Source organism: Columba livia, chromosome 1 (assembly GCF_036013475.1).
Source record: "Columba livia isolate bColLiv1 breed racing homer chromosome 1, bColLiv1.pat.W.v2, whole genome shotgun sequence".
Taxonomy (NCBI): Eukaryota; Metazoa; Chordata; class Aves; order Columbiformes; family Columbidae; genus Columba; species Columba livia.
The window spans coordinates 132,614,943-132,639,353 of record NC_088602.1 but is presented as its reverse complement, the minus strand read 5'-3'; the positions used below and the strand labels follow the sequence as shown (position 1 = coordinate 132,639,353).

General features: G+C 36.2%; 1 protein-coding gene across 31 annotated transcripts in view; it reads right to left on the bottom strand.

Moving 5' to 3' along the window:
* PLEKHA5 (pleckstrin homology domain containing A5) overlaps window positions 1-24,411 on the bottom strand; it is a 177,000-nt gene that overhangs the window by 109,527 nt on the left and 43,062 nt on the right. For 2 of the 31 annotated variants that reach the window (XM_065030633.1, XM_065030647.1), the window contains exon 1: window positions 7,152-7,288. The exons of 25 other annotated variants lie outside the window; for them this stretch is intronic. The gene's annotated coding sequence lies outside the window, so the exon portion shown is untranslated. Of the gene's footprint in view, window positions 1-7,151; window positions 7,298-15,260; window positions 15,440-24,411 lie in introns of those variants that run through there. 4 more of the 31 variants (XR_010466304.1, XM_065030615.1, XM_065030622.1 and 1 more) reach the window with 4 other exon arrangements.

The following is a 24,411-nucleotide window of genomic DNA, read 5'->3' as shown; positions in this document are numbered from 1 at the left end:
CACTGCAGTGATTCCGATATTTCTTAGCTTCTACTCCCTTGACTGCTGTGTTATTACTCTTTCATACAGTTCTCAAACTTTTTTTCCCAGCTTTACACAGGAGCAGTAGAAGTTTTCAGAAATTTTAATGTGAAAATAGAGGAGGGGACTGCAGTCAGAATCTCTCAACATCACTGGAACACAGTTGTCAAAAGATGACACATTGCCGCTCTAATAAATGTGTCACTGTAACAAAAAAAGAGAAGAAATTAAATAATTCTAATTTTTTTGAAGTCCCACGCACTGATTAATATATTTAACAGTTCTGTTGAAACAAAATCTAAACTGTTCTTACTCGATTTCAACACAGACATACTAATGCAATAAAAAAAAAAAACAACCATCCAACAGATCAAATTATCGATCTGAATATATTCTGCAAATGAGAATCACTACAGGACACAATGAGGAGAAGAATACTTTATAGTGTTCAGCATCCCAAGCTGATGAAGTAAAGACCTTAAACTTACCATGTTACAAGCCAGGGCCACGTTAAGATACCAGAACAAGCTGCAAGTGATCTGGAATTTCTAGATGTGATAACATAAAGCTGGTAGTTAAAAACCTCAAAACCAGTCCAGCCTCACGAGTAAAAAGTTTCTCTAGGGCTATTTGACTTTTCTTCCTATGTGCCCAGGTGCAGCCTTGCACCGACATGCATTTCAGTACCTGAGGTATTTCACTGACAGTCATTCAGGGATCTCAACATCAAGATAATTGCATCAGGGATATGCCCTTTGGCTTCACTTTCCACTTCATTTGACTTTTTCTGTGACCTTAGTTAAGTAAACCTCTGTTTCCATTTCCAATTTGTACTGTCATGATATAAAATACTCTCCATCATTAAAGCAAATAAATGCAACTGGAACTGTGAGATACTAACGCTGTAACGGAAAGTTGTGGAGAATGTTCTTCATCTATTCTGACCATTGAAGCAGTGAGAAATTAAATTCAGCCTAAACTTATCGAGTACCAGTTTTAAAAATCAAACTCACTAGGTCTAGAAACCAGTCTCAATTGCTTAGCACCAGGAGTATTCCAAAGGCCTCAAGCAAGCCATTCCGCAGCTGGTTTTCCTTCTCCTCTTTCCCAGGGCCCATCTGTAGCCACCTACACCTTAAAGATCACAGAATCACAGAATCACAGAATGTTAGGGACTGGAAGGGACCTCGAAAGATCATCTAGTCCAATCCCCCTGCCAGAGCAGGAACACATAGATGAAGTTACACAGGAATGTGTCCAGGCGGGTTTTGAATGTCTCCAGAGTAAGAGACTCCACAACCCCCCTGGGCAGCCTGTTCCAGTGCTCTGGCACCCTCACTGAGAAGAAGTTTCTTCTCAAATTTAAGTGGAACCTCCTGTGCTTCATTTTGTATCCCTTGCCCCTTGTCTTATCATAGGTTGTCACTGAGAAGAGCCTGGCTCCATCCTCGTGACACTCACCCTTTACATATTGATAAACATTAATGAGGTCACCCCTCAGTCTCCTCTTCTCCAAGCTAAAGAGACCCAGCTCCCTCAGCCTTTACTCATAAGGGAGATGCTCCACTCCATCATTTTCGTGGCTCTGCACTGGACTCTCTCCAGCAGTTCCCTGTCCTTCTTGAACTGAGGGGCCCAGAACTGGACACAATATTCCAGATGGGGTCTCACCAGGGCAGAGTAGAGGGGAAGGAGAACCTCTCTCAACCTACTAACCACCGCCCTTCTAATACACCCCAGGATGCCACTGGCCTTTACAGAATCACAGAACGTTAGGGACTGGAAGGGACCTCGAAAGATGTTTCTGTAACATACATTTTAGGATACAGTTTTAAGAATCTGGTGAAATTCCATCAGTCTCGTAATGATTTTTTTCGACTCAAGCCACCTCCTCTTCCCCTCACCCTCTGTGCAAATCCTGCCTCCCACCAGCACCGCTGTGACCCGCTGAGCTTTACAGACAGGTGACTGAGGTTGCCTCTGTGGGAAACACATTACGGCGACAACCACACTGTCCTCCAACATACCTTCAAACATGGCACTAAAGTACTTATTTTGACAGCCTCGGAGTCAGGGCTGCTAAAGATATCCATCCATCTTTTCATTGCTTTTAGAGAAAACAAATGTACTGGGGAGCGAGGGATGAAACAGATGGCACTACAGAAAATGGCATTGTTCGAGTCATGCCTTTTCATTCACTGCTAGGAGATGACAACCTTGATGTCTCAGATTGTTTTCTCCAGGAGGAAAAGTATGTTTTGTACTGTTTCTCAGAACAGTGAAGAACAAAGAAAAAGTCTATTTTAGATTTCCCAGGTAAGACAAAGTGTCTTATATCAGACAAATTTCTGTTTAGTAAAATTGTTCAAAATTATACTGATCTCCTGTGTTTTAATGACAGTTCTGAAAAGCTTTCCACATTTCTTGATTCTCAGAACATTTTTCCCTCAAAAATCTCCAGCAAATGCTGAATACATCTTGTAAAACAAAATTGGCACAACTTAAAAAAGTGCAATACAGACATTTTATCTTTTTTTTTTTTTTTTAAAATAAATTAATCATGGGTCATACTTAATATGGGCTTAAGAAAATAGAAAGGAGAACTCTGTAAAAAGACTTCATAGCAAATATTGTTCCACCAAAACCCTGAAGGTCATTCCACTAGGAGTGTTACTTAGTTTTGTCACCAAACACCATGTTTTTACTGATTAAAACGTCTTTATTTAATTGCCCATATGCTAACTTCCATGTAAACGACAGATTATCTACCAACATGGTTCTCTTATAATGCCTATGTAATTCCCTGGAAAAAACCTGCACACATTATTATATTTAAAATCAAAAGTGTAAAGGGAGCATCTAAAATATAAATACAGACAGATTTGTGAATAAACTTCAAATACTGATTAATAATTTTACAGGGAACTATAGGACATGGAAATCTCTTGGTGTTTGAGATTTTTGGACAAGAATGTATCACAAGATATGAATTGTATATGAGCTTCTTCAAATGGCCTGCAATACATAAAAAATAACTTTTCATTCTTTTTTCTTGATGGCCATGCTTTGTAAAAGCAACAATTTGTGACTAGTTAAGAAACGAGTAAGTCATTGTATGGCAGATACTTCCATTAAGTTCAGATCAGTTTTAACAGTACCTACGTAACAGAATCTGCCAAAATTCACATGACTCTCTAATACTCCTTTTAAATTTCAATGTACTGAAAAAGTAGAGACAATTCTCAGCTCATTTAGCTAGGGCTTAGCCACTCCTCAGCACTTCCACTCTCTTGGTACAAACAAGCTAAAGATTTTTTAAAAATAAAACAATTTAAAACATTTTAAGTTTACACTTTAATAAACTTGTTTCTCAACTTATACTACATATATATAGAAAGAACTAGTAACTAGTAACTGTTTTATTTTTTTTTTCCCCATAAAATCTCAGACTCAATGCTGACATTACAGCCAATTATTTTAAATGAGTACTGGTGTGCAGTTCCTTTTTCATTTGGAAAAGTAAATTTAGATCATGCTTTTGAAACAGCTCCATTCCTTCCTCCACTCTATAAAAAAAGAAACTGAAAAATGGCATTATTCTCTTGAAAGTATCAGACTGTAGCATACCGTCTAAAATGGGTCAAGATTTAATGCAGAATGCTGACAGGTTTTTAGACACAACCTTCAGTCTAAAATTGTCACAGGCTCTCCATCTGCCACATGAACTTAGTATATGTAGTTGTCAGCAGTAGTAAAATCTTTCATTTAGAAGACAAGGCGAATGCAAAAAGACTGAGCCTTCTCTGTCCAAAAGATTTTGATCATGAAAAATATAGCTGGCAGGCAGCCTAAGTGATATATTTATATTTATACACATACACAAGAGGTTCCCCTTCACCCCACATCCCTAACTTCCACAGCCTTTTCTGATTTTTTTTTTCCTTAGTTCTGTCCAAACATTCATATTTAAAAAATTCAAGCAGCACAAAGTTTATTTAAACATGATTTCCGCAGCGGTGCTTCCTCAAAAAGACTTGTCACTACCACATTCTTACGGGTATGCTGGTTTCAGAGTGAAAAAGCACCAAACAAGTCGGTAACTTTTTATTCATGTGGAAAACAGAATAAATTTTTTCATCATCTTAAAAAAAAATAACCGAACAAAGTTAATTACATGCCTTATATTGCCAGTCACATGAATGGGCACCTCAAAGATCTTTCCAGAAACTTACAGTATCTGAAAATCTGAAATGTAGGTCTACATAGCAAGGGCATAATAACTTAAACTTTACACTCTGGTATTTTATTGCAAGTTACAACATATTGATCCACAATAAAATAAAATGAAATAAGATCCTACTGATGACTGGGAGGTGTAAAATGACAGAATTATAACATTATTTCAAATTGAATAAAATGATCCTTTTTCAATTTAGTTCTCGATTCAGTACAATTTAAGCACATTTTGAATAAGCTTGTAAAACCAGCAGCCATTACGGGCATTGGCCCTCCCTCTCTGTATATTCTGTATGTATTTATGTATACACATACACACACATATATTAACAAAACTAACACAGAGTAAAATTACAGCAAAACAAAAGGCAATCTTTGCATGTCAGGTTCTCTGAGATCTCAAATTCACCCATTTAAGCACAATCACCATTAAGATCATAAACATAAGGCAATTTTTTCTGCACACTACCCGTGACCAAAAGAGATGCTACATAAAATGGCTATAGACAAGAGTAGCACTGCAGAGTAGGCAGTATCTTGCCTGTAAAACTTCAGTTAAGCTTTATAATATAATAATTGCTCTTTTTGGAAAACTAACTAGAGTCAGCACTTACTTCAAAGGAAGAACTAACATTATTCTCAAAAGTAAAACAGACAAGATCAAGGTTACAAAAATAACTTAACTTGAAGTATTTAACACTTGCAAATTTCTGCTTTCCTTGAGGCTAACAATTGCTCGCTTACAAAACCTGTAAAATATGGCTTTTTATAATATTAGTTATTTCAAAGGGATATCTCAGTAGAATCATACTAAGTTCAAACTTCTTCAGCAATCCAAACCAGAAATCTCACATTTTTGCATGCTCACAATGATAAAGGAACACTGCCAAAACAGCTAAATGCTATTTTCTTTGCACGTGTTTATCTTCTATAACTCTCTTCCTCTTCCTGTTGCCTGCTCTGCAGCCAGTAGCGCAAGTCTTGACCTTTCTCTCCTTTTTCTTCCCTCCCTAAAAGGTCTTAAGTTCTCTACATTTGCTGTTCATATGGGAACTGTCCTATGGTGAATCTGTACGGTTTTGTACCATTTACCAGATCTCTGAGATACAGAGTTCCTGGTACCTGAATGCATCACCATTATGAAACAACATGTTCTAGTTATAAGAGCAAAACTTAGTATCAGATATAAAGTGCTTTGAAGATAACAAGTCAGTAGAGTAATATATTTTGCGCAACACAGGTTTGCAGTTACCCCTTGCTGTCTCTCTTTCATTATTTGTCAGAGCCACATGCTAGAATCCTGTTTTGGCAGCCGAAGTGCAGGTTTTCTGATGGGTTATGACAGCTCTTTGCCACAGCAAGGCCTCAATTAAATGCATTATCCTCAGGCTTTAACACGAATCTTAACTATTACACCCATTTAGACCATTCCCCCCAAGAACACTGTATGAGGGCGTCATGCGATCTAACGTTCAAGTGCTCAATTCCACACACTCCACTCCCTGTCTGTCCTGTCTCCCTTCTAACCGGGACTATCAAGGCAATGGTAAAGCTATGGGGTTTATTGATTTTACTCCTATGAATCAGGTCAATTGGAGTCATAACAGGGGTTATGTTTAGCAAGTGTCCTTTTTGTCAGGCTCAGTGAATTCACCGACAAGCAGTTTTTCCCATTGTAGTTGAAATCTGTTATCCAGAAGACTATTTAAAGCATATATGTACAATCACGACAGGATAAAAAGTAACTGCTTATAAAAATAAACAGCCCTGCCAACCCAAAAAATATATGCCATTGTATTACAATTAAGACCTCCAATCTCAATCCAGTGATGAATTGTATTTTCAGAAGTAACCCTAGTATGTCAGAACTACGACCTTAAAAAACACATGAAGTTCAGTCACGTTATTAAATCATCTTTATTCACTGGGAGATAAGTGCAATTAGAAACTAACTTTTTTTTTAGAGGTAAAGGGGTAGTGGTGTCAAGAGTTTACCAATTCACTCACTGCTTCTGACAATCCATTTACATGTTTTTAAAACACATTGTCAGCTGACATTTTGCAACAAGCTAAATGCATTGCATAAAGAATTTAAAAGTCATATTTTGCAGATACTCTTGGAGGAAAATAAGATATTAAATCAAGAGCAAGAACTAAGCTTTGATAATACTTTGACTCATAAATCCTGACTTCCCGTGGTTAATTAAAAGTTAATTAAAAGTTAATTTGAAGTTAATTAAATGTTAGGCTGTATCAAACATTCACTTGACCACACGTTTGTTCAGAAATTCCTATTATATCCTACCAAAGTGCAAAATCTCAGTCATAAAAAAGAACTAGGAGATGCTTTTTTCTATTTCTTAGCTGGTTAAAGAAGAAAATACATGCATATCTATCAGCAAAACTAACAAAGTTAACTTACCCTGTTTAGCAGTTTGTGTTGAAATCAAGTACTGTAAATATCCTTCAGCACTGTCTTAAATAAATTTCTCTTTTGCAAGACTACTCTAATTCTCTCTAAAATATAATGCACAAAAAAAAAATCTAGGTTTTAAACCAATTTACTACAAAGAAAATGAAAAATGACGGAGAAGTGACGGCTGAAGAACCATTGCTATATTCAGAACAGTTAGCTAATTTGAAGTCAGAAGAAAGAAGCTATATGCCCATTTTTTGGACTTCTGAGTGGAACAGCCTAGCATTTCTGGTAAAGAAGCAATTGTTCTCCAGTAAAGAAATTAATACATGCATACCTGGATTATTCTACTGAAGTGAGTTACAGAAGAGACATTTCAAATAGGTACCATTATTAGAGAATAAAGACAAGTATGAAGCTGAGTTTTACCTGAGATATCTAAAGGCATTAGAAAGGAAAGAGATGAATATCCACTCACCAAAAACCACTGGCGATCTAACAGCAAGGCTTGTCTCACACCCCAAGTTTCCAGTTCCAAAAGAAATCATGTCTGCCCTGATAGAAATACGACAAAAGGGCATGCGGTGCTCTCCTCTACTTCAGTTGAATGACAGCTCTACTAACAAGGAACCGAGACACACACTGCAAAAATCTCAGAGTGGGTACTTGATATGAGCATGCTCAGTATCTAATTTAAAATGGCCTGATGCTTCATCTCAGCATGAGATGGCCTACTTCCAAGCAATTTCAGAACTTTAAGTCAAACCTAAGATCATTAATTGGAATATGCAAAACTCAACCACCAAGCAGTATTGATTTCTTTTTTTTTTTTTTTAATCTGCACTGATGCACAGATAATTATTTGCACTACTTCTCTGCAAGGCATCCTAAGGCTTAAACACTATCATCATGTGTAATTCAATGTAATTATATGATGCCACTGTAATAGACTGAAAACCTTTTCAGGATAGCTTATGATTTGAACACTGAGCAGCACAATTCAGAAATCAGACAAAGACAACAAATCTGTTAAACATCGCCAAATCAATTCAAGAATTATCATACCTGGTGATTACGGGGCAGCTTTTTTTTTCTTTAGGGTGGGGGAGTCAAGAAGGAAGGCTAGAGAGCTGTCTAACAAGTGATTTATGTTCCAAAGCAGTTTATCTCCACTTAAAATCTCTTTATACACAGAGAATCCATTTAGCTGCTTAATGAAAAATTATTTTTATATCAAAAGACAGATTATTCATTCACATGTAAAAATCTTATGTCAAAAAAAGAGATAGTCAAACCCTTTCACTTTAAAGATTAACATCTTTTAATTCACCCACAGATGGGCACAAGTAGTGCAGAGGTCGCCTATGTTTTGTTTTCCTCTGTCTCCCAGGCCTCTTTCCATATTTATTGTACATTCATTTTTTCAAATGAATACACGCCGTTTTTCCACTCTTCTGGGAAGACAAAAGCTATGCCCCAGGCACTTTTGTGGTTTTTTTTAAAACGCTTTCCTGCTTATTATTCAAGCTGAAAGCAAAGCCAGGCAGGCTACTTTATGAAGTGCTGTATTTTGAAAGACGCTATTAATATACAAAAACAAAGACAGCCCACCTCCTGGTCTCTACCACAGCTGGTCATAGGAATACTTAACTGAATTTGGAATGAACTCTACCACTTGGAATGCATGTATCAAATCCTTTACTTTTAGGATGGTGATAAATTTATTATGCTAGGTAGAGAAGCAAGACATTATTCTTATATTTCACTAATGTCTAAAACTAGCTTTAAAATGAGGTTTTCGTATCTATGCAAAAATGCTTGTATTTAACTATGAGAATCTGCAGCTTCAGCCATAGTGATCTGAAGTCTAAGAGACACACACTGCACTCCTATGCTTTGAAAATCCTCTTGGCAGGAACACAAAATGTTTACTAAGGTAATTATTTTCACATTAATCCTTGCCCTTTGCCTTTGAACTTGCATAACATGACAGGAAGCACTTTTACTTCAGAAATTCCTTCCAGGCATAAACCTAAAGTCAAGATGCATAACAGAGCTATGGGCGCAGTTAAATGAACAAACTGAAACATCCCATTCATATTTCAGAGATAATACTACATCACTATAAAAAGATTATTTATCATCATAGAACACTAACTACATTCAAGTTTTAACCACATAATACCTTGGTAGCTAGTTTTCTTACACCAATACATACAAAAAACAATGCTCACTGCAAGGTCTGTCCAGGTTGCAAAATTCAAATTAATTCTACAGTCTACCATCAAGCTGCTTCTTGATAAGAATTTCAGGATTTCCTTGCCAGCTAATGAACTGTTTAAAGAGAAAGGAACAAAGTATTACATCATCTTTCATATTTTTACTTAAGCTTGTCTTCTCTCATCACCTAACTTTTCGTCATTTGCTCAGATATTGCTCTCGGAACTTCCACAAAGATTCAGACTGGTGAAACACAACGTATTTTAAAAACGCAAGATGTCATTAATGTAAAAGTTGCCTGCTGAGTGAGAAATGTTTAAATCCAGGCAGGTTTGATCCAGTTTCATTCTAAAAAAAAAGAAATGCCATTGAAGAACGATTAATTGTACAATTCTGTATCTACCTAGTTTCTAGTTGCCACATGAAGTGGGAAAAGATGGTGCTAACAAAATCCATCAAAATAGAAGTAAACACTTCTCTTGTTTCAGGTTTATTTGCCTTGGTTCCCAAAATCCCATCAAGCAGGGGACAAATTATGAGAGCTTTCTTTGAGCTAGACAACAATTTACTAGTTAAATTTTTGTGGATATGTTCTCCCCAAAAAGACAAATTTTTGTGAGAAAAAACCCTCTGCATCTCTTGGATATCTGCCCAACTTCTTAGAGGAGCTTTTGTTCCTTCTTTTCATGAATCTGTATTTTATTCTCTTAGTGACCTACAAATTGTAACTACAACTATCAAATGCAAAATAGGATGAATAGCATATAAACCCAAAATATTTTGATACCACAACTAATGCAAAATGCTACTTGCGAAGAAGCATCACTGAAGTTGTAAGGGTTCCTTTACAATGGCATAAATTTGAGTTTCAAGATCTGCACCGCTGATAAGTTTCATAGTATGTGAGCATAAATTTGCCAATTTGCACTCTAATAAACATCTCTTGAAAGAAAAAAAAAGTATTAATACATAAGTACAAAAATACACACTATACATAGTACTTCCAGAAAATAATTATTCTTCTGAACCTGAAAATGCTGGTATTAGATTAAAGTGAAACTTCAGAATTGGAAGCTGAAACATTTTCCTGCTGATACCCAAAGTGAAGCCTTGTTATCACTCAGCACACTCAAACTATGCCAGATTTCTACATGTTGCTATAAAGACTGAGTTCAATGGTTCCTAGGACAGTACTACAGGAATAAGATTCATTTCAGTAAACTCACACAGTTAGAAGACACCATAGAAAACATTTAATGACTGAGGTGGTGCTGTGTTTTGGTTTTTTTTAATATATTTATCAAGGAATCAAGTAGTGAATACTTAAGACATCTTTGCTCCTTTATAACAGCTTCTTAGAACAGTTTAGACACAAATACCTTTGATCACCTGTTCTGACAGCAGAATAGCTCATTTTAATAAGATCAGTGCCTTGCATTGTTTAGGTTCATTTTAAGTCTCACTATCGAACTCACCACTATTTCAGAATGAAACATGATTCACTGTTAAGCTTATAACTAGTCTTTATACGGATTTTATTAAAAGCTTTGACTTATGCAACTGATGTTTTTAACTAAACATGATAAATTCTTCAGTAAATTATATACAGCTGCATTTCACAAGACTTTCTGGCATCCTAAAAAGAATGCCACAATCACGTCTCTTATACCCGAGCTCTTTGAGGTCTCTTCTTGGTTTTGGCGTGATCACACAAGCAGCTTTCCTGGATTTGGTCTACTGTAAGTAATACCTCAAAATGCCTCTCAAACACTACACCACAGATACCTTAAATTTCTTCCTTGTCTATAAAGTTTCAGTCTCCAGAAGTGTGTAGCAATTTAAAATCTGTTTGCCATTATATTTTTACATCTTAGTTACCAGCTGATCAAGTCAAGTGGAGAGAATATTTTTCAAACAAAACCAAGAAAAAGTGTGTTTCTGGTTCTAGACAACCACAAAACTACAGATGCAAAGTTCTAAAGATTAGTGATTTTTCTCTTATTAACATAACACAATTTATATTCATGTTTCTATTAATAGTTCTGCCTGTGCTACATATTTCCAGTGTGCCTGTCATGCGATATTTAGGTCTTCCTATACTAATAAGTATTTTTCTCTGTTGTTGGTTTGTTTGTGGCTTTTTGGTTTTGTTTGTTTGGTTTGGTTTTCTTTTGTGATTATTCTTGCATCTCATTTGAAAATATTGTCTCAGTTTACAGCTTTCCTTTCCATTTCATGTGTTATTTTTGCTTTCTTCAACTTCCTTATTTTATTTTTTCCCCTGTTGTTGATACACCTCCCAGTGCCTTCAATACTGAAAGCAAATCAAATAGATGTTGAATACTACTCATGAATTGTTACTTAGAACAATCATGAATAAAAGTAGTTGAGTGCTTATTATCTATGGTGTTTGTTTTAGTTCTGTCACTATCTATGTTTTCACAATTTATCTGAGTAGTTAACTCCAGGCATTCAGAGAAGCAACAAGTCTCTTACTCCACCCAGTACATCTGCACTAACTCTAAAAAGAACAGATAAACCAACTATTTTGCGGGGCTTGCACGACCACCAAAAAGGGGATTACCATTACTGACTCAAAGAACCTTCTCCAAAGTATGTCCTCCTCATTTCACCTGTTCATTTGAAGGCTTCACGATGAAGGTCTTGACAATTACATGACATGGCATGAAAAGGCAAATGAGGCATCAAAGCATACACAAAACACACTTACTACGTCAGCTGAGACCTGTATTATATTCCCTATTAAGTTATTGCAAGCCCCTGGTAAGTCTGACTTTTTTTTAATATTCTTTCACGCTTCATATGCCTACAATTGGATTGCACAACTATGAGTTTGTGCGTTACCATGTATACTGCCATTTCATTCCTAAATAGAGATATATTAAATGTTACAGATACAATAGTTTGTCCCTGTGCTCTTGAACAAGTATAATGGAAAAATAAGATTTCAAGCTGCTGTTCACAGCTTATAAAAGCAGACTGCATGTTGGTCTTTAATATGTGACTATAGATGATTCATATGGAAAAGTATATCAGACAATGTGCAGAACATATAAAATTGCCACTGCCATCCAGATTGTTAGTGTTGTTTTCCAAGTTTACATATATATATATATATATTTTTTTTTTTAAATATTTATATATATTTATATTACAGGGTGTCTGATACTAAGACCAGGTCTGAACCACCCACTTTTCATAGATATAAGCTACATATGTGCCTATCCAGATGACGACCTCTAGCTACATGGAGACAGACAACCCATTACCTACCCTCGGAGTAGACAGAACTCCCACTCACCCATTATTCTCTTCACAAATTTGCTTTTATTTTCAAAACAGCCGTTAGCTTTAGAAATACATTCCAGATGGGCAAGAGAACAACAGCCTGACAAACAAAGTGTGCTTGGTAAGGCAAATTCTTGACTGTTTCTAAAATTCAACCCATTAGTGCTATTCCTCTTTATGTTTATTCCCAGAATTGCCATTAAAAAAAACTACTAAGTGATTACATATATGAATATCTTCTGCTCAAACCCGAAAATTACACAAATCTGAACCGAATACTTATTCTTAATGTCCAATGCAATTACTTTTTCTGCAATTTTTTTTGCAGTAAAAATAGCACAAGTCCAAGAATTTTTTTTAGGCCAACATCACTACAGACCTGGTTGGCTGGTAACACTTCCTTCAGCTCTGTTCAGCATCAACAAATGCAGCATAAAATATTTTTACGTTGTGGATGCGACACAGAACACAAGTGAAATAAGCCATCAAATACAAGTTTCTGTGTAAGGAACATTGAAGCTTAGCAGCCCTTTTGTGCCACAAGACCTATTGTCATTTTCAAATCCTTATTCAGTAACTGTCATATAGCATGAATCCCTTTTATTAACTGATAAAGCCAGAGTTAAAATTGCTGAGATCTCACACAGAAAATATCTGAATTTTCCTCTCAAGCCAGCCAAATCTCTTTGCAAATCTCTTAAACTCATTCCGAATTGCAGCTGCACATGGGCCCATTAAGCTGCTTCTTTGTATTAACAGAAGTAGTTCTAAAGTAAAAATATCCTTTTGTAGAGTTGTCACACTTGATATTTATAAAACAAACACAATCATTTAATGAACTTAAAATTAACTATTTAGAAATGCATGCTACTCCGACAACCTGCCGACTGTGTACCTGATACAGAATTACACACATGAGCGCCGGCTGAGCCAATCTGAACAAGCACTAAGATCTCTGTCTCATCTCCAAAGTCTCTTGATATGCAAAAATTAAGTTGATGAAATACCTGCCATGAAAAAGGACAAACTCTTCTGCATTGCAGAAAATGCAATTTATTGCAAAGAAAATGTGTATCACATATTTCAAAATAATTTAAAGCAAAAGGCAGATCAGCATCGCTAAATACCAAGGTAGCAGAAGTTTACTGAAAGATTCTTAAAGTGTTCAAATGGGAAAAAGAACACTAGCTTCAGTGAAAACTCACAAACAGGCAAGTCAAAAACAAATACATGTAGGCTCTGAGGAATCGCAAATCTGTAGGGGGTGAAAATGGGAGAGACAGACCCTTTATTCCACACCCAATATAGCTCCTCTTTCAAACTTCCGAATTAAGAAGCCTTTCAACCACAAAAGAAATTTAAAGAGAAAAGAAATCAAGAGGGCTGATAGGAGGTAAGGTCACTGCAGAAAGCTCAGCTACATTATTTTTCTGTATTTGTTTTTCACAGTTGGGAAAGCCTTCATGGCACCTTTGTTCACCTAATTGACTCAAGGTAGATTGCTCAATGAATTAAAGTATTGGTTGAATAGGGTGAAGCAGCCAGATGTTATTCTGTAACCACAGAGCTCCTCTATTGTCCAAGGCATCCAAATTTTCTCAGTTCCTCAGAACTGGGAGGTCCCTAGCTTGATGTCGAGCTTTACAGAGGTTCTAGGGTCAGCTAGAGGACTACAGACCAGGTAAACCCAATGGTTTATACCAGGTAAAGCAGTAAGAACTATTCTAAATAACTAAATTAACAGGTATGAAATCTGCTACAGCAGGGAAGAGTCGCCACGGCTCTTGAAAACGAAAGCCATACCTCAGTGTTCTATCAGACTTGTTAGCAGTAAATAAAAAAGCTAACAACAACAATAAAAAATAACAGGCCTTTCAGCTCACAGAGAACCCAGTTTTCCTAAAACTGTCCAATAAGGTCACTCATCAAAACTGCTCAAAGAAACTAAGCTGCCAGAGGGTAAGAGGGAAAGTTGTCACTTAGATGGTAACTGGTTCAAAAGAATGAAAGAATCTGAATTAATAAGACCTGCAAGGCCTTAAGCTCACATATGGTCTTCATCCTGATTTCAAAAAAGGAATGAATACAGAAGCATTACCAGAGAGTATCTCATACCAAGGATGCTATTCAGGATAACAACAAGGGCCTAATTGAAGCATTACAGAGGAACTGTATAAGATTAGGAATGCAAGCAGTAAAACAGCAAGTGACACCAAATAGCAGTAACACAACATGATGCAAATGAAAAAAACCCCCCATATTTTACGTATTAAATAATGGACTCTGAGCTGACCATTTCTACTATGGAACAAAACCTTAGTATTATAACAGATAACTTTTCACAGACTGGTCATTTCAGAGAATTCACAGAAAGTTTTGTGTGTAGATTAATCCTTACACACATACAAAACAAAATCCACAGAAGTTCCAAAAAATGAATCAGTAAAGGGTGTAGAACACTTTCCACATGTAAAGAACAAAAACAGATTGATAGGATTCAGACTGGGGATATGATAAAGATCCTTTTATCACTCAAGCTTTTATGGTAAACAATGCACCACTGCACCTACATGAAAAGCAGGACAGGCCAAATGAAACTAGATGGCAGTGATTCAGAACTAAGAAGGTGACAGTCCTTCATACATGCAGTTGAAGCATGGAGCTCTGTTTAGCCTTCCAAACAACTTGTGGAGAGTTTCTTTGGGTTCAGGAATGAATACACAAAATGCATCACGTGCAGCTAAATACAAAGATACCGCCTCTGCCTCTGGTAGTCAATGAACCATAGGCTGCTGCTGGCTGGGAATTCTTGTGTAGGTTCTCAAAAACCCAAAAAAATCCTAATCTCCAGCTATCTCAGCTTGTGGCAACTGCTGCAAAAACCGCAAATAAATTCTGTTAGAAACCTCGAAGACAGGACATGCCAAACTACTAGAGATAATTTCTGCAATATTTGGTTGCTTTTCTCAGCTACTATAAAGCCCAGTAGGATTGGTATTACAGTATCAGTTTATTACAAATCTAGGTTTGTCGTTTGCTGGGGCTTTTTCAAACTTACAATTTTCTTCAAACAGTTTTTTTCTATTCTGCTGGCTTTTCCAACATCCTTTTCAACAAGATAGGGAATGATCCACCAACTTGTAGCATGGAGTTGACTTTCACTTCAAAATACACTAGCTTGCCAGATATGAACATCTTCCTCCAGCAGGCCAGAACTTACGGAGTGTTCCTGTTTCCCTGGAAATAGATACAAATTCAGCATGGACTGTGGAAGGGAGAGAAGAGTAATTCTCAAGCCACAGACACTGAAAGATTATTAGACCAGCGAACATGATAAATAAACTCTGAATAATCTGCAGCTAATCTGCAGTTGAAATTCATTACACAACACAGGTGTGTAATTATAATTTTCAATCAGATACTTGATATAAGAGTCCTTGCTAAGAGGTTCCCACAGATAGATGCCTCTAACTGGGATACTATTTAATATACTTGGACAACAAATTCACAAGCTAGTGTGTGGCTGTTCAATTTTATTATCAACCGAATCACCAGATCCAGCACAGTGCCGGATTAGCCGCTAATATCAGAGGCTTTTCTTCCGTACAAGCTGCCACAAGTCCAGCAGAGCTGTCCTCACCAAGAACTCCTATGGTCTGATAACGACCACTTAAACCTGCCAAAAGCAAATCTAATCAGAGTGACAGTTAAAATAAAACCAACACAGATGAAAATCATCATATTATGGCTTTCCATTTTGTTAAAGTCAATTTAACTGATCTAATGAGCTTTATATTCCTCAATATGAAAAAGCCTACATGTTTCAATAAAAACTAGAAGGAGCAACACTTTAAATGCTTTTTTAATTGACTTATCTTTTCAAGCAAACAGCCTAGGGATAAAGTTTCATTATTACTCCATATATTCCAAAGTCCTTCAAAAAGTATACAATCTGCACACAGGATACCATTCAAACAAGAATCATGGGAAATAATCTAAAAACCATAATGCAAGAAAATCAACAATTAAATTGGACTTGTATGACTAATAAAAATCTCTTCAATTTTGAATCCTATGTTCAAATTTTAGTTAAGATAGCAAATACCGATAATATTTTGCAAGTTATTTGTATTTTCTTAAAATACCCATTTTAAATTTAAGATGTACTCACACTGACATGGGAATAATATGTATTTACAACATCCTTAAGAATGGGAGGGTAAACACCGGAGATTCGACTTCCTGTAAGAGATTCATTCTTATCCAAATTCTTATTCAAAGAAGAAAACAAAAAACACAAACAAAAAAGCTGAGTGGTGAAAAGTGCGTGGTATATTAAATGCTGAAACCAAACTCCAAAAACCCCACTAGTCCAAAAAGGAAAAAGAAAAGTGAATGAGCAAGATACCAATGTGTGGCTTCAGTGCAAGCCAGAGGAAACTCATTCACAGCTTCACTTCTCTTCCAGGCAGTCTCCAATAGTTTTTTGGTGTGTTTTTTTTGGTTGGTTGTTTGGTTTTGTTTTGTTTTTTTTAAGGCTAAGGTATTACTTAGGAAAAAAAAGGTAATATATACACTCACACGCTGATATTCATACAGTCACACAGCCGTAATGAACATTAAAACAGAAAAAAATTGTTTTGACATCCTACCTGAAAAACAGAAAAATAAAAGAACTACTTGTTTTATTACTAAATTCTTGCTGTACACAAAACACAGAGTTAGTTTGTGGGATTTTGTTGCCATTGTTGTGTTTGGGTGGGGTTTTTCTTATTTCAAGTTTGAGTTCGGTTTGGTTTTTAAACAGCTTGCTATAAGGCTAATATTCAGGCAAATCCTTCAACCATCTGCCCTCAAATTTTAGAATTGCTATTTCCTTTAGGTTTTATAATAGGAAGTAAAAAATCAACCTCCCTAAGCAATAATCTAGTACTTCACTGGCAACCCGTGTCAATAAGAATCATCCAGAGAGTACATACGTATAAAATAAATGCTAAGAAAAACCTGTTAGAAATAGAAATATCTGAATTACAAATACACAGATATTTTAGTGCCATTATTGTACCATCACTCAAAATTACTATCACTTCATATTTCAAACATGATACACTAAAGCACATCAAGCCAAATTTGTTTTTCTTAGATACAGGGGCATATTGTGGCACATTATTTTTTTCCTTTTCTTTTTAATCTCTTTTGACAAACTTTCAGACTTTTGTGTGCTTCAGAAGTGACTTGCCCAAGTTGACTGACAGGCATTTGAAGTTCCTGTTGAGTCTGAAGACAGAAGTTACCTTTGATGATTATCAAATTTATTCCATCTGGATATGAATTTTAAAACCTAGATATTTATTTTAAATAAAACATTTAGCACTTCTGCTCTTTTAAGTCTTGGTAAGAGATACTCAAAAGTAAAATACCAGCATTTATGTTTGCATGTAATGTGCATTTACCCCAAAGGTTTCAATTTTATTAACACAAAAGCAACATTAACCCTCACATATTTTACCCAAGTTTTAAAAGTTTAGGAGCAACTTTAGAAAGCTGAACTGACTACTGGTGTCCCCTCTGAGCAACTTTCTGTTTTCAAGCCATGCACAGATCCTTTGTGCCTTTTCATGTATAAATGTGTGTTAGTGTGGCAACAGGTCTCAATAACATTCTAAAAAATCACCTCCAAATTCCTCTGTGCTCCTGAAAGCTTCAAGAAATTCTACTCAGGTGTCCATGTCCTTCCCCAGAATCCTTACCGGTATCCCAGAGAAATTTATATTTAAACGATTCATAACCTAAAGAGTTAAAAAACTGTTTACATGTTTATTCATGATGGTGAGTGTGATGCAATAATTAACTGTAGAAAGTATATCTGAAAATAATTATGTATAAACTAGTCTTTTTCTTTGGCACTGCAGTACTTTGGCATGGCTTTTGCAACCTCAAGTCACCTCACCTGGAAAATCTTAGTCCTGTGCCAAAGAGTCGAATATCTCCTCCATTAATATCTCAATGTGGAACACACATAACTTACTCACAGAAGTATCTGAAAGAAGTAACTTGAACTGCAGTGTAAACTCATGTACAAAAGCACAAACCAAAAAACACAAAGAAAAAAATAAATCCCATCCAAACATTTAGCTTGTACTGAAAAGAGGAAGTTCATAGTATAAGACAGTCTGCATTTATTAAGATGAGCTTTGTGTATTCTTCCTGGCTACAACAGCAAGAGCAGGAAGGTTGCCACAGAGGTAGCTCTTATCCTGACCATATGCATCTTAGGTAGTGGAACGGACACAAGGTACATTTATTAAGGAAAAAAAAAAAATCACATTTGTTTGTCCATGATTTCACCTAAAGTTTCAAAGATACTGAAAAGGACCTACATTAACGTTTACACAAAGAATAATTTGCCTTCAGAGCATGGAAAAAGAAAGATTCCTGGTAAAAAATATTCCTCTCTTTCCTCTAGTCTGAGTTGGGACAGTGGAGGGAGGGAAGAAGAGAGAGGACAAGAATGGATTAAACAGTCAGCAATTTCTGTTCCCAGCAATAACAGAACTATTTTACACATTGAATCTTTACCATTATAAAACTTATTATCTTTCCTCTTCCGAATAAATTATTTGATTGATTCCCACTGAGATACTCCTAAAACACCAGTGACCAGTGAAGGATTTGCTCATTTCCAGTAGATTTGTAGCCCAAACAAGGTGCAACATGTTAGAGATGTTCATTTGGAAAGTGAGACATGATTTAACATTTGTGGCACAGCCATTATATAAAGTTCTTCCATAAAGGATAAAGCTTTTACCAATCGGTGCATTACAAATTCTTCAGGAGGTTTTAGGGAGAAAATGTAGAACTAAAGCCCCTACTCTATCTGCCTCCCCTACCTTATCCCTCATTTGGTATCACTTCAGTTCCTGTTCACGCACTGTCTAGACCTAATCTTTTATAATAGATAAGTAATGAGATAAATTTTTTTGTTGTAAGACTGCAGCCTGCATTTCCACATACTTAGAAATATACCTACATCTATTAATGCAATTGCACACATGATGCATTTAAGGACTGAGGTCAACTCTTCAGATTAGAGAACTATTGTCACCAAAACAAAACCCACACAACAAAAAAAAAACCCACACCACCACCAGAAAACCCAACGAAAACAACAAAACCCAAAAACCCACAACAACAAAATACAAACACACAAACCCCCCCAAAAAACAAAAAACCCAAACAACAAAACCAACAAAAAAACCCAACACACCACAAAAAAACAGCAGTCACTAAGCATTTATTCATTCCTGATTTCTGGGTTTCTCAAATCTCAGCATATGGGTCCACTACTATAAATAGTCAAACACTGCTCTAACAAATAAAAACAGCTTTCTAAAAAGCTCAACAAATCAGGGGGATGTGTATGTCACAAAATAAAACACTTTTGGCATGAAGATGCTTGTTTAATTTAACTAATTAACAGGAGTGTCTAATCATGCATGTCACGTTCATAAAAGATCAGTACCTATTTCAGTTAATTACTCGACATTGCTTTTGAAAAGGAATTAAAAGCTAGGAATGCTTTCCATATGTCATTTAAGAAGCTTATGTAAGAAACATTGCTGCTGCCACTGCCAATTTGAAACAAGTTCCATCATCAGCCATAAATTATAAAATAGATTCCAAGTTTCTTATTCACAAATTCTGTTTTGCAACAGGAATGAGAACATGATGATTCAAATCCAAATAACATATAATGATTTGTCCAGATTAACAGAATTGCAATGAACTTGCCCATTATCATGGGCTTCCTGCTGGTCCTATCTTACCTGCTTAGAAAGAAAGTTTAATAATTACTTCTGAATGTTTTACTGTCTGTCTAGAACCATAATAATCTAACAAGATACTTAGTTATCTCAGGTTAATTTAAAAAGCACACACACACACACACACACACAAAAAACCACAACAACACAAAAAACCCCAAACCATTTTCCTTGCAATTGTCAAACTAAACAACCTCAGTAAAATGAGTTCACAAATTCTAAAATGACAGATCACTGCTAATTAAAATAGTAATTTTAAGAGCCAACTTGACATTTGATTTTCCATATATGTTCTAACGATTTTAGAGTCTTCAATGTGATTCGCAAAAGTATCCAAATGTTTTTGTTAACAGGAAGAACATGATAAACATATTTTAACTGTATTTTCATTATGTTCCTTGAACTGATTTGGAGAAAAAAAGTCACCATTTCGATAATGTAATGAACTATTTTCATTCCCTCCCCTAATACTAAATCATTTCAAGGACATAAAAAGCAACAGACAAAAGTATTTTGCCCCTTTTCCTCCCTCACATATACTAACTGGTTTAAGGCTACCCAGTGAAGCCAAGCATTCTTGTTTTTACAGGAAGGATGAAAACACTGAATATTGCAATTCTCTTCACCCCTGGCATACTTACTTTTCCCATGTCAACCTAATTTGTATTCCATCAAATTTTACTCCACATCCTACTCCCACATTAATTTTTGTCCTCATAGTCCACTTCTAAACTTATGCCAAAATATAACATTAGACTGGATATGACTGTGTTTTTGTAATGGGTTTGTAAAGAGGAAAAATAATATTGAGAGCTTGAAACAGACTGAAAATACAACCCACTTTAAATAGCCTAGATAATCTCTACTATTAAAGCAAGGCAATATTCATGACAGACTTCTTTCTTAAAGAAACCTAGTGTTTATGTATAAATTCATATTCTCGCCTGAGTTTAATTAATCCTAAATATATAGTATTTACATACATTGTATTCACAGTATACATATACTGCAGTCAGTATTTAGACTTGTGCAACAGACCAGCATCACCTCTTACTCAGAAGTTGAGCTAGTCAGTCTCCTCCAAGAGCTACCACACACAAACCAAGATATGAAAAAGGAAAATCACTCCTCAACTGAGGTGCTCAAAGTAAGTGACACTAATGCTTCCAAAAAAACCAGAAAGGCACATCACCACAGCAGGTATCGCACCCTTGGCTGTATTTACTCCGAGTCTGAGAGAGAGCTGACAAAAACTTCCCCTCTCTTCTCCCTTGCTTTAACGTGTTACTCCTATATGAGCACGTATTGAGGCCAGTCATCCAGCTCCTCCAGCGAAGCACTGGGACAGGGCAGAAGATGCAGTATATGCTGCCACCTACCAGAAAGTGGAGAATTTTCCATTTCAGCTGACAGTAAACAAGCAGGGAGGTGGGGGGAGAGGGAGGCAGAGAAGCTGCTGGGTAAACACACCAGCCTAACTCATATCCAAGCTGTAATCTGTAAAACACAAAAGCCACTAAATAAAACCCACAAGAAAAAAGACCTTTCAAAAAGCGGAACTCTCGTCCAAATATGGAAAGCAAAAATGTAAAGCAAGGATTCAGCAGGCCAAGAAAAATCGCCTCTGGCACATGGCACAAAGATGGAACACAGACTTTCTCCAAACAGATGAAAATCTTCCAGAATCTGAAGAAGTGATTTGATCTGAAGATGCAAAAGGAGCACTCAAGACAGACAAAACCAAAGCAAAAGAGGTAGCCACAGTTTTCTCATTGGAGAAACCAAGTTCCCCTTGACAGTGTCAAAGTGTTTCTTCATAGGCAAGAGAGCTTTATAAACCTTCTCAAAGCAATGTCAGTACAGCAGATTGATTAATCTTACAAAGCTGATACAAGTGAACTGCAATCAAACCACCATGTCAAATTGGCATTTATTTAATAATTGTAAGGAACTAAAGGGAAAAAAAAAAAAGAGTAGTATAACATAATGGTATATCTCTCATATAAATTGACTTTTCAATTGGAAGAATGGAGATGCCAAATGGTGATCCTGTGTGCTACAAAGTGCTCCATTTCTTTCATGTAAACTTGTATTTGGGTGTATTGGGTGAGTAACCAGGTGTTACAATGAAGAAGAGAATTAACAGATACTTGAATATATACAATATACTGTGAATGTGTCAACACCACCTCTGTAGGGAAAAACCTTCACCTTGCGCATTTACTGCAACAGAATCACACTAAGCAGATCCATATGGTTATCTCAAAAAATACCATTTTTAATATGTCCTTCATTCAGACCTCTTGAAGTCTAATTGCAATGAAAAAAAACCAGTCCTCTTTATGTGGGGTAGGACGATGCAAAATACAAGACCACTCAAGATATTCATAAGCTATCTGATACAACAAGTGAATAGCATTAATTGCAAAGCGATTCTTACAAGGAAGAGAAGCACAAAGACCAGGCTTGAATTAGGTGCCGCCTCTCAGAGAAGGTCCGGATCTACCTGGTGGTTTCAAAAAGCATCAGCTCAGTGGCAGTCCAAAAGGCACACCTGTTCAAGTAACTGATAACAGTAAACCACCGTATCAGCATTGAACTTCATGGGGCATGGAGATCCAGTCTTGTCCACCAACTCCAAACATGTACTGAAAGACTCCACAAGGGACAATCAAAACAACTGCATGGTCTAAAAGAGCCGAGGCTCAAATGAGTAGAACTCAAGCTTAGGGAGCACGGAGGAGACACACATGAAAAGTGGGGCAAACCAGAAAGGTGAATTCACAAGCGATACTGAAAAATGACACTAAAAATTCTACGCAGGAAGCGTAAGAAGCAGCAATGTTACTAGTAACTTTACTGAAAAGTAAGTTTTGTTTAACAAAAGAAACTTGTGGAAACTTTAAAAATCCTGGATCTCCTTATCACAAAGTATTCTGGAGAGCAAAAGACCCACACACATCTGCAGAATAAAGTACTAATAAATACAACAACACACTTCAGTGCAGTTTCAGCCTCACCCACATTCTTCATAGTTATCCATAATTACACACAGATCTCTTTGGTCTGTCTAGTACAACCATTTGGAAGTTATACTCTAGATGACCACTGGTTAAAAAAAAATAATAAAATCTCCATTTACTAGACAATTAAGATTGAGCTATAAAATAACACCACTTGGACCAAACGTCCCTAAGGCAGCCTTAACGTTTTTTTTCACCATAGGAACATGGGTATCAGTGTAATAATAAAACAGAACATTTGAGATTACAATAAAATCCTACCCCTGAATATGCATTTAGGGAACACACTAGCATTGTTTTGAAACTAGTACATAATTCCTTATGAGAGCAAACTGATGCTTGTTGAGCTTTTCTCCCCTGCACCTATTAAAAAATAGTATGTTAAATTGATACTCATGTCATAGCACAGAACCTGCACTCCCAGTTCACTAGTTTATTAACAAACAACAGGATAAGAAATCTGTTATCTCAATAAGAATTTTTCCACACCCTAACACAAACAGCAAGGTTAATATTGTAATTAAGGTTAACTAACTGTGCTTTCCTCTAAGAATTTTATCAACAACAAGCAGATAAAGCAACATTTGTGTAGGAAAGAGCACTAAATTACTCTTTTTCACAGGTGGTCTATTCAACCATTGCCATGCACATATTTATAAGCATTAACTCCCCAAATCCAAAAATGAATTTCCCTGCTGAAAGAGCATATACATATAAAAACTCCATAACCAGATGAACAAAGGAAATTCACAACTGACATACAATCACAGATTCACATATAAACACAGGTATCTAACGAACTCTGGAAGGAGAGGCTGACTGGCACTAAGGATTAGCTCCATACCACAGGACGTACTATGTACTTCAACCAACAATCTTATACTGGAAACTTCCACCATGCATTACTAAATGCAAAGGAATTCTGCTCTATTTTTAGATCACCTCCAACAAAAGGCTCTACAGCTGAAGATGCATCTCTGCAGCACTCTCACAATAAGATAAATCAATTGTACAGCAACCTCTCAGATTCAGTTATGAGCTCTATCCAGGATGATCAATTCCTGGCAAGAAGGAATACTAACAAGATTGTCCTCCAACAAGGACATAAGAATTAGCAAATTATTATTATAAAACTACTGCACTGCTGAAAACGAAATCAAGACACTTTTGAAAGTCAATTAATTACAGTTAGGCTTGAAAGTGATCTTCATAATGAGGAAGGCTCACTGGAAATTATATGGTAGGATAATCTCCTGTTAATCTTTGAATAATACCAACACTTACTTTTCAATGAAGTAAACTTGTCACTAAAATATATATAACTTGTCAATAGACTTTTCTTTTGTCGAGAAATGCTTACTTT